This window comes from Oncorhynchus mykiss, chromosome 1 (assembly GCF_057628025.1).
Source record: "Oncorhynchus mykiss isolate SJ-2025 chromosome 1, ASM5762802v1, whole genome shotgun sequence".
NCBI lineage: Eukaryota > Metazoa > Chordata > Actinopteri > Salmoniformes > Salmonidae > Oncorhynchus > Oncorhynchus mykiss.
Window position 1 is genome coordinate 10,814,347 of NC_143022.1, and position 18,924 is coordinate 10,833,270.

General features: G+C 41.9%; 1 protein-coding gene across 2 annotated transcripts in view; it reads right to left on the reverse strand.

Annotated features, from left to right (window-relative positions):
• Window positions 1-18,924, reverse strand: part of LOC110532571 (actin-like protein 6A) — a 758,238-nt gene that overhangs the window by 192,208 nt on the left and 547,106 nt on the right. The gene's annotated exons all lie outside the window — the stretch shown is intronic.

The window sequence follows — 18,924 nt, forward strand, 5'->3', positions numbered from 1 at the left end:
CTACAATATTGGTGAATCTGGTTCCTCCTGCACGCTCACATCTAAGAGCATCCAAAAACTCTCCAGCCGGGAGTTTCAAACATCAGCAATACAAGCAGTGAGTGGAGTTCTTGACAAAAAAGTCAGTAGTTTGAGCTTTCCTAGTTCAGTCATTCAGTCTGAGTTAACAGGTGCTGTATCAGGTCAAACATTGTCTGGCATTGTAAAGACAGAGTCAATTCACCCAGTGGGCTCAACAGCGTCAGTAGTTGTTAAGACTTTCGTGTCAGATATGAAGTCCTTGGTTGAATCTGAAGAGAGTCCCCAACAGAAGAGTGCCTGGTCTGCTGCTGTTCACATTTACCACAGCATCCAAAACAACTTGAAAGATTATTTCGGCAAGCTTCAGCGATGTGCCTTAAAGAGCATTGTCACATCTGATGACAACATCACAAATGCTGAGTTTAAGGAGACAGTTCCACTTCCTTGCTTAAACATGAAATATTGGCCCAGTAAGAGTGAGCCTCAGTTGCCAGAGTCCACTGGTGCAGTTACTTTACAAAGAGGCCTAAGTGAGAGCTCAAAACTTATTTGGGCAAAAACTGAGTCAGAAGAAAGCAAGCTCCTTCTGACAACTTGCATCAAAGAAGTCATCTCAGAGCTTCTGGTCTTGTACAAGACTGAAATATCAAAGGAGGACGCCCTGTACACTGTTGGAGAAAAAGGATCAGGCTTCTCTATTGAGAGAGAGACATTTGTAGAGGGTGTTCTGGCTCAGCTTGGGGATATTGCCCATTCCAGGGCCTCATCACCAATAGTATGTGAGTTCCCCTGTCAAATTGAGGACAGCAGAAGTAAGGCCACAGCTTCTTTGACCAGTCTGTTAGATTGTATTAGAAAACTCTCAAGTGATGAATTTAAGAGAAATGCCACTCAAGCAGTGAGTGAGTTCCTAGTTAAAAAGTCCACCAGTAGCTTAACTAGTGCACAGCCTGCTTATTCTGTAGCATCCAGGTCTTGTTCCATTCAAAACCAGTACACATGGTCAAAGGATATTTGTGCGGATTCTGCTGCCTTTGGCATCATTGAAACATTTGTGGAAGACCTGCAGAGCTTGGCGCAACCTGCAGAAGTAGAGGAGAGAGAACCTGACCTCCAGGAAAATGCACAAAAGCTACAGAGCAGGATCTGGTCTGCTACCACTAGTTTATATAACAATATTCAGAAGACATTAAAGGACTTCATCATTCATCAGCGGAGGTCAGACATGCTGAGCAGAATGTCTAGTCATATACCCACAGAGGACTCTGGACATCTTGGGACTAAGGAGCACATTTGTTTGGCAAGCCAGGACTTGAGGCAAGCTAGTAAGAGTGTGCCTCACTTGCACAGTTTGAACCTTGAAGTGGCTCTACACAGGGGTGGCAGCGAGAGTTCAAAACTTCTCTGGACTGAAACAGACGAGGCTCTACTGACCAATAGTACCAAAGAGGTCATTTCAACAATCTTGACCTCATGCGAGGATCAGGCATCAAATGCACCTTGCTTCTCCACAGTAGGAAAGAAAATATCTGATATGTCCCTTGAGGTCAACATGTTGGTAGGTGGTGTTCTGTCTCAGCTGAAGAACATCTCCTTGTCAAGGTCCCCAACACCATGTGAAGACATGTTTGAACGTCTCCAAGGTTCTCCTGAGCGAACCTCTCCAGTAAGTCTAGATTGCAGCACGGCTGCCTCCAAAGGCATTGCATCTTCCCACAGTCTTTCAACAAAGAGCCTCCAAAAACGTTCTAGTCATGAGTTCCAAACCAAAGCTGAGAAAGGAGTGAGTGAGGTCCTCTCTAGATCATTTAACATTGTGGAGGAAGGTACAACAGATAAGTACCTCCAGTCTGTATCTACATCCACCACATCTACTGATATTATACAAACCATGGTGAAAGACCAGCAGGAGCTCACCCAGACCACCCAATCATCTGACATGGTATCTGGAACCTCCCTGCTCACCACTGGACAGGTTTCTGAGAAAAGAATCTGGTCTGTTGCTCGTAACATCTACAACAGTCTGCAAAGTAAGATTACGGAGTTTCTCAGAAAAGATCTTCAAAGATCAGACACAACACTTGGTTCAATCCAAATCTTTACGTATCAAAGCAGTCCTGCATCACAAAGAGCAAGTCTCGGCCATCTTGAGGTCAACCAGAGCAGTGTTACACCTGGTGGAAACGATGCCTGTGTGGACATTCCGCACAAATTACTACCTAAAACCACTAAGCTCTCAGGATCCATGCTGGAGGATATTGACACGATCCGTTGTAGGAGTGCTGACAGCCAAAATACAAGAAATACCTCTTCTTCACGCTCCTCCATCTCTCTAACACCTACTTCAAAATTAAGGCAGTCGAAATGGCACTTTGCTTTACCCGGGACTCCCATCCCCACTGAGTTTCCTGCTCAGATTGACTTTCCCATTGTTAGAAACACAATCATTGAGGACTTCTTTCACACAGAGGACTTACTTCCTGTAACCTTTGTGGACAAAGTCAGGCAAGCTGCTGGGGTGGTATTGGACATTATGGTGGAAAGTGTTGAGAACACACAGGAAAATGGACAGGGTGCTTCACATCGTGACGACCTCCGATCTGCTGTTAGGAAATTGAGAAAAATAATTTCCACTTGGACCATCCACATTTTCAGCCATGAATTGGTGGATAAAGTGATAGCCCTTCAGGACAGCCACAGCACTCCACAGGTCTTAACATTGGAAGCAGCCAAAAGTGCTTCAGACTCCATTCTTTCAAGGCTGAAATGGGGAAAGGAACAATGTGCCATATCCAAGGAGTCTCCTCTCAGCTTCTCCAGATATTTGCTGAAGAGACAGTGAAGTGCTTCCTGAGACAGTGGTCAGATGAGTATGAAAACATAAACTTTGATGTTTCAGTCCAGAACGATCCAAAGACTTCTACTTGCATGGTCATTCTTCAAATGATCACCAAAGCCACTGCTAAATGTTATTTTGAGTCCGCTACCAGCGTGGCCACCAGTGACATTGTAGAAGGCGTGTTTGATTTGGAAAGGGATACCATCAGCAGTACTGGAGAGCAGGTCCTCACCTTCAATACAAAGGTATAGTACACATACATCTTTCATAAATAACACTGCTGTTGACCTTTTATGAGATATATGATTCTTCGTGTCATGGCATTGCACTGCTTCTTTGCAATTGATATGCTGTACTTTAAGATATCGAAATTTTCTGTTTGTTTTAATGTGCCTTTTCCCACCAACCAGGGTTCCAAGAAAGTTAGTAAGAACCTCTGTCCTCAAGAGTCTCTGGAGTACCAGCCTCAGAACATTTCCCCTACTGTGTACTTTACAGGTAAGCCCTGCTGCTGTTTAGGCTGCTGCTCAGTCAAGACTGAGACATTATCCCTTTCCCATTCCACTAATTCATTTGGAAAGACGTTGTACTCCTCTGAGTTGTTACCTATGACATACTGTACTGTGGGCTGGGTGGTAGCCTAGTGGGTTAAGAGGTTGGGCCAGTAACCGATAGGTTGCTGGTTCAGAATCCCTGAGTTCACGAGGCAAAATCTGTCAATGTGCTCTTGAGCAAGGCACTTCATCCTAATTGCTCCTTGTAAGTCTCTCTGGATAAGAGTGTCTGATACATGAGTAAAAATGTAAATTGATGGCATGCTGGATGGTCTTTCGTTGCAGAGACGATGGCAACATCTCATGGCTCCTTTTCTCCAGAGGGAATTTATGATATCGCATCGTCCTTCCCACTTGAAGAGAAGAGTCGCAAACCCTCCCTTTTCACCAGATTGTCTAGATCCATCACGAAAGGCTTTCTCAGCACATTCAAATCTTCAAGGAAAACCAAATTATTTAAATAAATTCCTCATTATAACAACGAGAGCATTCATTTGTTCAGATGAAAATCTAATCGTATTGGTCACATACGCCGAAAACAACTGTGAGATGCTTTATTACAAGCCCATTCCCAACAATGCAGAGTTAAAAAGTAAGAAAATATTTTCTAAATAGTAACACAATAACAATAACAAGGCTATATACAAGGAGTACCAGTACCGAGTCAATGTGCATGGGTGCGAGGTAGTTGAGGTAATACAGTATGTACATGTAGGTAAGGGTAAAAGTGACTAGTCAATCAGGATAGATAATAAACACAGTAGCAGCAGCTAGTGTGAAAGTCGGTCAGTGTCACAGTGAATGTGTGGGTAGAGTGTAGTGAGTGTGCATCGAGCCAATTCAAGAGAGTCAGTGGAAAACAATTAGAAAAATACATCAATAACTAAGGGGGTCAATGCAAATAGTGCAGGTGGCCATTTAATTAACGTTCAGCAGTCTAATGACTTGGGGGTAGAAGCTGTTCAGCAGTCTGATGACTTGGGGGTAGAAGCTGTTCAGCAGTCTAATGACTTGGGGGTAGAAGCTGTTCAGCAGTCTAATGGCTTGGGGGTAGAAGCTGTTCAGCAGTCTAATGACTTGGGGGTAGAAGCTGTTCAGCAGTCTAATGACTTGGGGGTAGAAGCTGTTCAGCAGTCTAATGACTTGGGGGTAGAAGCTGTTCAGCAGTCTAATGACTTGGGGGTAGAAGCTGTTCAGCAGTCTAATGACTTGGGGGTAGAAGCTGTTCAGCAGTCTAATGGCTTGGGGGTGGAAGCTGTTAAGGAGCCTTTTGTCCCAGACTTGGTGCTCTCGTATCGCTTGCCGTGTGGTAGCAGAGTGAACAGTCTATGACTTGGGGGTAGAAGCTGTTCAGCAGTCTTATGGCTTGGGGGTAGAAGCTGTTCAGCAGTCTTATGGCTTGGGGGTAGAAGCTGTTCAGCAGTCTAATGACTTGGGGATAAAAGCTGTTCAGCAGTCTAATGGCTTGGGGGTAGAAGCTGTTCAGCAGTCTAATGGCTTGGAGGTAGAAGCTGTTCAGCAGTCTTATGGCTTGGGGGTAGAAGCTGTTCAGCAGTCTGGTGGCTTGGGGGTAGAAGCTGTTCAGCAGTCTGGTGGCTTGGGGGTAGAAGCTGTTCAGCAGTCTAATGACTTGGGGGTAGAAGCTGTTCAGCAGTCTAATGACTTGGGGGTAGAAGCTGTTCAGCAGTCTAATGACTTGGGGGTAGAAGCTGTTCAGCAGTCTAATGACTTGGGGGTAGAAGCTGTTCAGCAGTCTAATGACTTGGGGGTAGAAGCTGTTCAGCAGTCTAATGACTTTGGGGTAGAAGCTGTTCAGCAGTCTAATGACTTTGGGGTAGAAGCTGTTCAGCAGTCTAATGACTTGGGGGTGGAAGCTGTTCAGCAGTCTAATGACTTGGGGGTAGAAGCTGTTCAGCAGTCTAATGGCTTGGGTGTAGAAGCTGTTAAGGAGCCTTTTGTCCCAGACTTGGTGCTCTCGTATCGCTTGCCGTGTGGTAGCAGAGTGAACAGTCTATGACTTGGGTGGTTGGAGCCTTTTGCCAATCATTTACATACCACTTATTTTATTTTTATTTGATTTGATGTCATATTGTAAACGTATGTATCTGTTTTGCTGAAAATATGATTTTGAAAACAATGAATGTCTACAAGTGCTTCATAAAACAGTTATATTTATTTTTGTATTTTCAAAAGACAGCAAATAGCCAATCAAGTATCAACATAAGTGAAATGAAAGACAGATTTAATTTTCAGTGAATAATTGTCTTGTCCAGTGAGCAACTCAATGACATCGATTCAATGACATCATTAGATCACCTCCAAGAAGCATCTTCAACGTTCACCTGACAACCCATTGGATAAGACACATACACTAACCAAGTGTTTCTTACCTGTCAAGAAGGTTGAGATCAGAAGCTTCTTCAATACCCCAGAAATGGAAAGGCTTTGAGACAAAGACAATCAACTGTCCAGATAATGCACATACACTAACCCGGATGTTCTACTTGCCCCACTGAGTTACAGCAAAGTTATCATTTATGCATGGGTCCACGATCCACTCATAGCTCTCACAGCTATCTGACAGTTCTCAGAATACTAAGGAAGAAGTGTGTGATATTGGATTTGGTATCCTTCCCACTCCCAAGTGATTGGGAGTCCCATAGGGTGCCGCATAATTCTCCCAGCGTCGTCCGGGTTTGGCCATCATTGTAAATAAGAATTTGTTCTTAACAGACTTGTCTAGTGAAATAAAGGTTAAATAAAAATAAACTATTTAAGCTGTCTGCTATGTTGCTGTGTAAATCCACACACTGCAGGGGAATGATGACACATGCTGTGCTAACACATCGTCACAGTAGTTGTCAGTTTTGTAACGTAAATAAAGAGTTTGTCAAATACTCTATGTGAAATACAGTATGTATTATTTTCACATAATGCCATTATTTCATGTCTTGTGGTATTTTTAGCATTTTTTCCCCCCTTATGTATCAGGTGTATTATTTTGACACTGCACAGACTCATTTAAATGAGCAAAAATGATCCACATCTTAATAAAAGAGTTTTAAGGCAACAGTGTTCATACTGTATTTTACATTGATTTCAACCACTATAGGTCTTCATCAGCAAGTGAGGATTTCTATGGACAAAAACTAGTGTTAAGTGTGGGGGGGGGGGGCCTCAATTAGACCCATGTCAAACACTTACAATCACGTACAGTACAACCACATTCAGTACAATCACATAGTCACATTCAGTACAACCACATAGTCACATACAGCACAACCACAGTCACATTCAGTCAACTGAATGATTCTAGAATAATAATAATTCCATTCACATTTGGCTACTACAAATAGCCAGTGAAATATGATACGTTTTTTGTTACTTGAGAGGAATGACTGAGAATCCACTGCCTGCCGTTGTAAACTTTTTGCACACAAATCAAACACAGTACTGACTATATCTATAAGCCTCATCCAAAGGAACGAAATTCTAAGTCGTCCGCATTGTTTCAGGCATCATCCGTTCCAAAGTCTCATCTTGTTCACTGTAAAAAATAAAAATAAAAACTCAAATAAGAGTTCCTTTTTGGACAATTCCAGGTTGTCCCTCCTTGTTTCAGTATGTTTAATCTGCCTAATGACCAGGATCCTGGTGTCTACCCAATGTGCTGAGCACTCCTCCTGGACAGAGTCCGCGCTACATTCAGCTGCTGCAACCATGGTCTCTGTGTGAAGGCACTGTTAGAGAGTCAATCAACCAGAACAAGGTTAGGAGACCAAATCTGTGTCCTAGCATTGTGAAATACTGTATATGTAATGGCCTCAATACATTAATGAAGCGCCCTTACATCCTATCCTCTCCCCATACTGAAACAACTTGTTAGGGTGAACCAATAAGACTGACACTATATACCTTCTAAGCATGATAGTTGGCTCATGATTTGTTTCAGGACTTGTTAGGGTAAACCTATAACAGCTTCTAACCCAAAGTCATAAGACTGCTGAACAATTAATCAAATGGCCACCGGACAAGTTCAAATGTTTTATTATTTGTTACTTTAGTTTATTGGGTAAATATTCTCTTCAACTCTTCTTGAACTGCACTGTTTGTTAAGGGCCTGTAAGTAAAGTATTTCACGGAAAGATCTACACTTGTTGTATTCAGCGCATGTGACAAATAAAGTTTGAGTTGATTTGATTATGTACCTTCTAAGCATGATGGTTGGCTCATGATTTGTTTGTACTGAAATCTATTCAGGGAGGATAAGGGTATATCATAGGCAGTGATGTATTGGTAAAACCATTGACTGGTAAATGCTGATTGCCGTTCAGGATTAAAGAAGTAACGCTCCCTCTACTTTCAATGCATCTTCCACAAAAGGTGGGTAAATGCTTGAACAAAATAAAATAAAAAGTGTGTAAACAGCTTTTACATGTGTCCCCCCCCCACCACCACTGAATATAGGAGGCTTCTTCTGACAGTATTCACACCTTTCATAAGAAACCTCCAGAGAAATATTCATATTCACCGTAGCTGCCATTTAAACTTGGACTAACCTGGCCAAGGCCAAACAGTATATGGCGTTTTCTCTGGGTGTGCGGTCGCAGTGGAGAGAAAAGGCCTCCAGTGAGGTGGTGAGTATCTGGGCGGAGTTTGGCGAGGCAAACACAGGTCTGAGATTGGTGTCTCTGGAAATGGGCAGGAGCGGGACTCTGCTCCTCCATTGGTTGCTGTTCTGATCCCCACTCTCATCCTCCTCACATCCCTTCCCTCCACATCCCCTCTTCTTCTCTCTTTCATCACTCGTGGCCACAGGGTGTTGCTTCGGTAGTTGAAGAGGTTTATCCTGGGATGCCAGGGCGCGGAGCTGGCAGGTTACATGAGATGGGCAGTTGATGGGGGTCAAACTTTGAGAGGCTGTGGACATCACCCTGATACCCGCCTTGGCCTCACTCCTCCTGGGCTTGGAAGACATCTTGGGGAGGGTGAAGCCGTCCACCAGGACCGTGTCGCCCACCCTGGTCCTGAACGGAGCCCTGTTGAGGCCCATGCAGTGCCTGGATGCTGCCCTCCTCTGCCCCAGCCTCACCCAGCCCTTTATCTGGAGGTATGTCCGCATGGGCAGGGCCATACCTGGGAGGACCACCACAGAGCACAGCTTGGTGGCCAGGTGACTCATACACTCCCTGTGGCCGTACTGAAGGGCGATCCTCAGGGGGTCACGACCCTGGGGATCCTGACAAGCAAGGGTCAGAACGCTGCTGGCGATACAGAGTTTGAGGATGGTGAGCTGGCCGAGCTCGATGGAGGCGACAGCGGGACACTTGGCGACGTCGGGGTGGGCCGTCTGGTGGCACCACTCACGGTAAGGGTGAACCCCCACCGGCTCAATGACACGCACCCCCCTCTCCAGCAGCCAGCCGGCCAGGTCCAGGTGGCCCAGAGAAGCAGCGATGTAGAGTGCCACCCGGAGCTGGAACCTGGAATAATACAGAATCAATGTATTTATAACACGTTTCAAGTTTTTTTTGTCAAGTTCACAAGATACAGTGGGTTATAAAACAGTACAGTAAAATGCTTACTTGCAAGCTCTTTCCCACAATGCAGTATTAAATATCAGGGTAAGAGAAAAAACATATGAAGGAAAAAAACACGAGAATATAAGCTATATACAGGGTCAGTACTATCATTATAAGCTATATACAGGGTCAGTACTATCATTGTAAGCTAAATACAGGGTCAGTACCATTATTGTAAGCTATATACAGGGTCAGTACTATCATTGTAAGCTATATACAGGGTCAGTACTATCATTGTAAGCTATATACAGGGTCAGTACTATCATTGTAAGCTATATAAAGGTTCAGTACCATCACTGTTGATAGTAAGTCTATCATACAGTTCAGTGTGTAGATGTGTATTCTGACCTCATCACAGGTCTCTCCCTAGACAGGTGTCGTTGGACGGTCAGTCTGTGTCCCAGGAAGCAGCCTCTGAGGAACTCCGCCCACCCATCCCAGGTGTCCAACCGTAGAGTAGCCCCTGGGAGACAGAGACACATGCAGGTTGTCCTCCTGGTTTCCATGAACCAAGAATGTGTTCCATACAGTCCATTTGTCTCTATGTTACATCCATAAGGTGTTGAGCCAGAGGACCATTGATCTACTGCACAAGGAAGGCCATACCCAGGTCAATGGCGTAGTCGTGCAGCCAGTTGCAGTCGTAGAGTTGCAGGCTGGTGGGAGAGCTCAGTCTGAAGGAGCTGACGGGAAGCCCACACTGCTGGGACACCAGGGTCATGAGCCTGGCCACAGACGTACTCAGGAGAAACACAGTGCCCAAGACTGAGAGGGTCTCCCCCGTCACGGCACTGAACACACGCACCACCGGCTCCCGCTGAAGTATAAGACCATGGACATTCAGTAAATTCACTTGTTTTACATAAATACCTATGTTGTGTTTATACACCGAGTAAACAAAACATTATGAACACCGGTTCTTTCCATGACAAAGACTGACCAGGTGAATCCAGGTGAAAGCTATGATCCCTTAATGATGTCACTTGTTAAATCCACTTCAGTGTAGATGAAGGGGAGCGGACAGGTTAAAGAAGGATTTTTAAGCCTTGACACAATTGAGACATGGATTGTGTATGTGTGCCATTCAGAGGGTGAATGGGCAAGACAAAATATTTAAGTGCCTTTGAACGGGGTAGTAGGTGCCAGGTGCACCGGTTTGTGTCAAGAACTGCAATGCTGCTGGGGTTTTTCACACTCAACAGTTTCCTGTGTGGTCCACCACCCAAAGAACATCCAGCCAACTTGGCACAACTGTTGGAAGCATTGGAGTCAACATGGGCCAGCATCCCTGGGGAACGCTTTCAAACACCTTGTAGAGTCCATGCCCCAACGAATTGAGGCTGTTCTGATGGCAAAAGGCGGGGTGCAACTCAATATTAGGAAGGTGTTTCTAATGTTTGGTACACTCAGTATATATAAGTTAGGAGTCATATAATTACAGGGGTAAGATGAAGTGGCTCCTTTGCACTGATCTCAGGTCTGGTTTGTGTTTTTACTGCTAATGGTAAAGGTTAGGATTTGGTGAGAGTATGCTGATCCTAGATCTGTGCCCAAGGGCAATTTCTATCCAGAGACAAATCAAAGGTCCATGCTATTTAAATGTATAATCTACCACCATCTCGTGGCTCAAACTTGTAACAACATTTTCTAATTCATGTGCTGTACTGAGTTTTGTTCTATCACATTGAACACTAATCTGGGTGCAGATTAAATTGAACACTAATCTGGGTGAAAATTAAATTGAAGACTAATCTGGGTGCAGATTAAATTGTTAACAGAAATATTATGAATATGTATTTCAATGAACCCAAAGGGCCTCTTCTTCTCCTACTATACAGCCTGCTGTACTCTGTCTGCTGTACTCTGCTGTGCTCTACTGTAGTCTGCTGTACTCTGCTGTGCTCTACTGTACTATATACCACTGGGTATACAGACTCTTCAGATACTGTTAGCGAACACCAGACTGAGGTCGAGGCGATTACATGGGGAAAAGGTTTATGACTGTAAGGGTGTTTGGTACAAAGGCTACACTACATCGGGCCACATTTCAGCTCTATCCCAGGTCAACCATACAATACTATAGATTTCCACTCTAGTCAACCAGCAAGAAGGAGAGACAGACAGAAGGTCTGGCTTTGACTATGTCAATAATGGGATGTGTAAGTAAGGAGCAAGGAACACAGATAAACATTATTCTGATGGTTACATTTGTACTTAGATACATAACCACTCTCCTCTGTTAGCAAATCTTCCACAGAACTTTGTGGAACAGAGTGAGTTCTGTCCCTGTCTGGCTCTGGACATGTACCCAGGGACCTCTGTACTACAACACTTCACACTCACGAAGCAGTGTTCTTACTAACCAACCACTCTACCATAACCATGGTCTTGGTTGAGCAAGGGCAATATTACTTTAAGTCTCAAGCAGGGTGACCTCAACTTACTATATATCACCATACTATATACCACCACACTATACAGTGGGGCAAAAAAGTATTTAGTCAGCCACCAATTGTGCAAGTTCTCCCACTTAAAAAGATGAGAGAGGCCTGTAATTTTCATCATAGGTACACTTCAACTATGACAGACAAAATGAGAAAAAGAATCCAGAAAAATCACATTGTAGGATTTTGAATGAATTTATTTGCAAATTATGGTGGAAAATAAGTATTTGGTCACCTACAAACAAGCAAGATTTTTGGCTCTCACAGACCTGTAACTTCTTCTTTAAGAGGCTCCTCTGTCCTCCACTCGTTACCTGTATTAATGGCATCTGTTTGAATTAACTAAATCACCTAATCATACTATATAACCATACTATATAATCATACTATATAACCATACTGTATAATCATACTATATAACCATACTATATCTTACCACACTCTATATCACCATAATATATATATATAATCATACTATACAACCATACTATTTAACCATACTATATAACCATACTATATATCACCATGCTATATACAGTGCCTTGCGAAAGTATTCGGCCCCCTTGAACTTTGCTACCTTTTGCCACATTTCAGGCTTCAAACATAAAGATATAAAACTGTATTTTTTTGTGAAGAATCAACAACAAGTGGGACACAATCATGAAGTGGAACGACATTTATTGGATATTTCAAACTTTTTTAACAAATCAAAAACTGAAAAATTGGGCGTGCAAAATTATTCAGCCCCCTTAAGTTAATACTTTGTAGCGCCACCTTTTGCTGCGATTACAGCTGTAAGTCGCTTGGGGTATGTCTATCAGTTTTGCACATCGAGAGACTGAAATTTTTTCCCATTCCTCCTTGCAAAACAGCTCGAGATCAATGAGGTTGGATGGAGAGCATTTGTGAACAGCAGTTTTCAGTTCTTTCCACAGATTCTCGATTGGATTCAGGTCTGGACTTTGACTTGGCCATTCTAACACCTGGATATGTTTATTTTTTAACCATTCCATTGTAGATTTTGCTTTATGTTTTGGATCATTGTCTTGTTGGAAGACAAATCTCCGTCCCAGTCTCAGGTCTTTTGCAGACTCCATCAGGTTTTCTTCCAGAATGGTCCTGTATTTGGCTCCATCCATCTTCCCATCAATTTTAACCATCTTCCCTGTCCCTGCTGAAGAAAAGCAGGCCCAAACCATGATGCTGCCACCACCATGTTTGACAGTGGGGATGGTGTGTTGCTTTTACGCCAAACATAACGTTTTGCATTGTTGCCAAAAAGTTCAATTTTGGTTTCATCTGACCAGAGCACCTTCTTCCACGTTTGGTGTTTTATGGATATCTTTAAGAAATGGCTTTCTTCTTGCCACTCTTCCATAAAGGCCAGATTTGTGCAATATACGACTGATTGTTGTCCTATGGACAGAGTCTCCCACCTCAGCTGTAGATCTCTGCAGTTCATCCAGAGTGATCATGGGCCTCTTGGCTGCATCTCTGATCAGTCTTCTCCTTGTATGAGCTGAAAGTTTAGAGGGACGGCCAGGTCTTGGTAGATTTGCAGTGGTCTGATACTCCTTCCATTTCAATATTATCGCTTGCACAGTGCTCCTTGGGATGTTTAAAGCTTGGGAAATCTTTTTGTATCCAAATCCAGGCTTTAAACTTCTTCACAACAGTATCTCGGACCTGCCTGGTGTGTTCCTTGTTCTTCATGATGCTCTCTGCGCTTTTAACGGACCTCTGAGACTATCACAGTGCAGGTGCATTTATACGGAGACTTGATCACACACAGGTGGATTGTATTTATCATCATTAGTCATTTAGGTCAACATTGGATCATTCAGAGATCCTCACTGAACTTCTGGAGAGAGTTTGCTGCACTGAAAGTAAAGGGGCTGAATAATTTTGCACGCCCAATTTTTCAGTTTTTGATTTGTTAAAAAAGTTTGAAATATCCAATAAATGTCGTTCCACTTCATGATTGTGTCCCACTTGTTGTTGATTCTTCACAAAAAAATAGTTTTATATCTTTATGTTAGAAGCTTGAAATGTGGCAAAAGGTCGCAAAGTTCAAGGGGGCCGAATACTTTCGCAAGGCACTGTATTTCTTTGTTTGGAGTGGTATGGTTCCCAATCAGAGGCAGCTATCTATCGTTGTCTCTGATTGGGGATCATACTTATGAACATTATTCTTGTTTATATTTTGGCAACACCACATCTGCCACACTGATCCTCAACATGGGGGCCCCTCAGGGGATAGTCCCCTCCTGCATGGCCAGCACGACTCCAACACCATCATTCAGTTTGCTGACGACACAACAGGGGTGGGCCTGATCACCGACAATGATGAGACAGCCTATAGGGAGGAGGTCAGAGACCTGGCAGTGTGGTGCCAGAACAACAACCTCTCCCTCAACATGAGCAAAACAAAGGAGATGATCGTGGACTACAGGAAAAGGAGGGCAGAACACTCCCCCATTCACATCAACAGGGCTGTAGTGGAGCGGATTGAGGATTAAGTTCCTTGGTGTCCACATCATATTCTCCCTGCTGCCATTCAGATTGGAGCTTGTGACTGTATCTAAATTAATTTACCCCCTGTTTTTTGCATAAATATGTCTGTCATCAGCATTTATTTGATGTTAGTAGACTGTAGCATTTGTATGTCTTTCTCTGTATCGTGATGCCTTGACATTGGTTATTAATATTAAAGTGATGCACAGACTGAGTTTGTACTCTATTTTTAAGCCACAAAAATCTAAATATCCTTGAACATAACTTAATTTTCAAGTTGAAAGAGTGTGCCAAGAATAAATTGTGGGTGAATAAATATTCAGTTTTTAATCAAACTTTTGTAATGCTGTAAACCCTTTCCATCCATTGTCACTCCAGGTATTCTGAACATTGTCTTTTCTATTATGAATGGGATATTTTTCATACCAGTTTGACTGCTCAGACAAGTGTAATAAACTATCATTACGAACGTGAACGTTGACTAACAAAAGTTTAAGTTATACACCTTCAATACTTGTTACCTACATTAAGCCAAGATGGATCTTGAACTTCGATACCATTACATGAAGGGTCAATGGTGAAAACCCTGCAAGCCAGTGATATAGAGACATTAGAAAAGGTTTGTTTTCAGTGGTGCAAAGTACTTAAGTAAAAATTCTTTAAATATTTTTGGGGGTATCTGTACTTTAACTATTTATATTTTTGACAACTTCAGTACATTCATAAAGGACAGAAATGTACTTTTGACTCCATCCACTTTCCCTGATACCCAAAAGTACATTTTGAATGCTTTGTATGACAGGAAAATGGTCCAATTCACACACTTATCAAGAGAACATCCCCTACCTCTGATCTGGCAGACTCAATAAACACAAATGCTTAGTTTATAAATTATGTCTAAGTGTTGGAGTGTGCCCCTGGCTATTCTTACATTCAAAAAAAGCAATACAATTGTGTTGTCTGCTTTGCTTAATTTTTAAAATAATTTTTACTTTTGATACTTGAGAATATTTCAAACCAAATACTTCCCAAGTAGTATTTTACTGGGAAACTTTCACATTTACTTGAGTCATACTGTTTACAACTGACTGATTGAGGACTTTTTCCACCACTGTTTGTTTTGGACATTTATTTTTTATCAAATGTATTTGACAGGGACAATCTACTGTATTTCTGTAAATGTGCCAGATTTAGCCAGCTGGCTTTGTGATGTAACAAAGGTAGCTGATGATGTAATGAAAACAGACAGTTAAATATGTGTGTGTAGAACTGTTGCACATTTGCTCTGGAAATGAGGACCAAACCTACTCGTCAAAAGGAGTGAATTGCACCTCCAATTGAAGTCAATAATAAGGTATGGAATCATGCCAATACAGTCATTATTTATATAGCTCTGTAGCTTGCAGTATTTTGAAGGAGATAAGCAAGGGAAAATGATGCTTTGGTTAATATTTCTCACGTGAAAGGAAACATGACCATGCTAACTGAAAAATGGATACATGAATATTGGTCAAATGTACCTACATCTTCTGAAGCTGTGTTGGGCCTACTTGATAATTAAAAAAAAGTCACATAGACGATGTCCATAAATTAGACAACAATACTGAACAGTTGTAGCCCGTTGGTAGTGGTAGGCTTCTGGCTGTGATCTCTGACCACTGTAACAGTGAATAGTGGCAATTTACCCGCGGGGTATAGGCTTGTTTACTAGGCTAACTAGTGCATTGGGGTGGGATATGTGCAGCATGGGCATACAGGAAACCACTCTAGCCACTTAACTCACCTTGGCCACGAGCTCTATAGTTTACAGCTATTGCATCACCTACAAAGCATCAACTGAATGTTGAATGTCAGGTATTTTAACTGTCTGTATTGTCTACTTGTTAAATGTTTGTAAAGTCTTCATTTGTAATTGTTTGTAATGTCTTATCAATTGGTGTTGGACCACAGGAAGATTAGCTAACGTTATAGCGTTAGCTAATGGGGACTCTAGTAAAGATTCACAAGACTGTTCACAGATTCACATTGATCACAGAATCGGATTGATAATCTTAATTCGAAGTTTGAGTTTTTTACTGGACAACCAACACTTGACAGATGGGCTAATCCATAGAAAGAAAATGTGATCTTGGATCTTGAACTCCCCTAGCTACATTTCGACATAATGTTCAATATTACTAGTCACTCTGTCCTTACGAACAGTAAATCATTGGGTCTGACTCTTTTGATTTAATGCAATTTCATCATCGATAGTGAAACAACCACCACATAATCGTCAACTCCCCCCTACAAAACATGAATTTATTTGTGGTTTATCCTCTTTAGCTATTTGGTATTAGGTGTGATCCTGACTTGGAATGGCCACGAAGTTACACATTGTTTTAGGAAACATGAATTTATTTGTGGTTTATCCTCTTTAGCTATTTGGTATTAGGTGTGATCCTGACTTGGAATGGCCACGAAGTTACACATTGTTTTAAGTCCAGTTAGTTTGGAAGTTGTGGTAAATGGGGGAGTGTGAGCGCGTGTCATGAGATGCTGCAGGTGTTGATATGGGGATGGATAGGCTACCACTGCCTTTAATTACTACGCTCTGCCTGCACCTACCTCAACTGGTACTCTGCTGCCTCGCTGTGGTGAGAGCACTAACACACTGAACATGATGGACAAGGATGCTCCATATAGCCATCCATCACTGTCCAGGCACAGTGGATGTAATACAGAATGACAAGATATGGTTTGATATCTCTTCTGAAACTGGGGTGGGGTTATTGAGTTCAGGGTTGTGTAATGGTTGCTTCCATGTCAGTCCTCAAAGATGAAATTGCATAGAACCGAATTAATCACATCCAATGATTTCCCGCTTTGGACATTGTTTTGAAAATGATGCTCCATAGCTGCCATACCTTTGATGTCATAAACTGTTACAGAATTCCCCTTCCTTATTATAAACTCTGATTAAAATCTAATCAAATCAAATCAAATTTTATTTGTCACATACACTTGGTTAGCAGATGTTAATGCGAGTGTAGCGAAATGCTTGTGCTTCTAGTTCCGACAATGCAGTAATAACCAACAAGTAATCTAACTAACAATTCCAAAACTACTGTCTTATACACAGTGTAAGGGGATAAAGAATATGTACATAAAGATATATGAATGAGTGATGGTACAGAGCAGCATAGGCAAGATACAGTAGATGGTATCGAGTACAGTATATACATATGAGATGAGTATGTAAACAAAGTGGCATAGTTAAAATGGCTAGTGATACATGTATTACATAAGGATGCAGTAGATGATATAGAGTACAGTATATACGTATACATATGAGATGAATAATGTAGGGTATGTAAACATTATATTAGGTAGCATTGTTTAAAGTGGCTAGTGATATATTTTACATCATTTCCCATCAATTCCCATTATTAAAGTGGCTGGAGTTGAGTCAGTGTGTTGGCAGCAGCCACTCAATGTTAGTGGTGGCTGTTTAACAGTCTAATGGCCTTGAGATAGAAGCTGTTTTTCAGTCACTCGGTCCCTGCTTTGATGCACCTGTACTGACCTCGCCTTCTGGATGATAGCGGGGTGAACAGGCAGTGGCTCAGGTGGTTGTTGTCCTTGATGATCTTTATGGCCTTCCTGTAACATCGGGTGGTGTAGCTGTCCTGGAAAAACTACGACTATAACTAAAACTATGGAGTTCATTGGCCTACAACACGTGTGTGTATTTGCCCTTAAAATGATATTGCTAGATGGAAGAAAATAATAAGATAGGCCTAAACTGTAATAAGATGTACTTGAAAGATACTATAAATAGCAGGAGACATACCTGGGTTCTAGACTGGTATTTAGGGCAAGCATTTTAGGAATATACATATGGTTAGTGTCAACTTCTACTTACACGTTAAAGCTCAGCCATGTTGCTACATGTTTACTCATTGACTTCAAGTAGAGCATTGTTTGTGAATCTGAATAAAAGCCTAATAAAAGTGTATCGCCCCCAGCTTGGGCAGCACTGCTACACTGCTTTTTTGGGCTAAAGGTGTTTGTGACACGTGCATGTGTTCCAATGATGTCATAATTGTCTGTAGGTTCTATGTTGCCTATCAACTTGGCTGTCCTTCAGAAAGTAGATAATACTTGTGTTTTCAAACAATTAATAAAAATACTAGCAACAAAACAAACTAAATAGATTTAATCCATTAATATGATATTGCCAGATGGAATAAAATAACAAGGTAGGCCTAAACTGTAATAAGATATATCTTATAGACTGCTTCAGTGCATTTGGAAAGTATTCAGACCCCTTGACTTTTTACACATTTCATTTTTTACATTACAGCCTTATTCTAAAATGGATTACATACAACATTTTCCTCATCAATCTACACACAATATCCCATAATGACAAAGCAAAAACAGTTTAGACATTTTTGCAATTTAAAACCGAAAAAAACAGAAATGCCTTATTTACATAAGTATTCAAACCCTTTGCTATGAGACTCGAAATTGAGCTCCGGTGCATCCTGTTTCCCTTGATCATCCTTGAGGTATTTCTACAACATGATTGGAGTCCACCTGTGGTAAATTCAATTGATTGGACATGATTTGGAAAGGCACATACCTAAGGTCCCACAGTTGACAGTGCAAAAATCTATTTTAATTCCAGGTTATAAGGCAACAAAATAGGGAAAATGCCAAGGGGGGTGAATACTTTTGCAAGCCACTGTAAATGGTTCAGTTCACATAAACAGTCATTATTTTCAGTTTGAGAGATCATCCCGGGCTTTAACCCGTCTGCTGTAGCTGAGATGTCCCTGGAGGACATAGAACAACAAGACTATGATGTTTCTGACACTGAGACAGTCAGGTAAAGCCACTTACACTCAGTCCAGTTAGATATTCGTGTGGAGATTAAGAGAGAGAGACTAATAAGAAAGAACTTGTTATGGGGCAGGTCAGGCGTC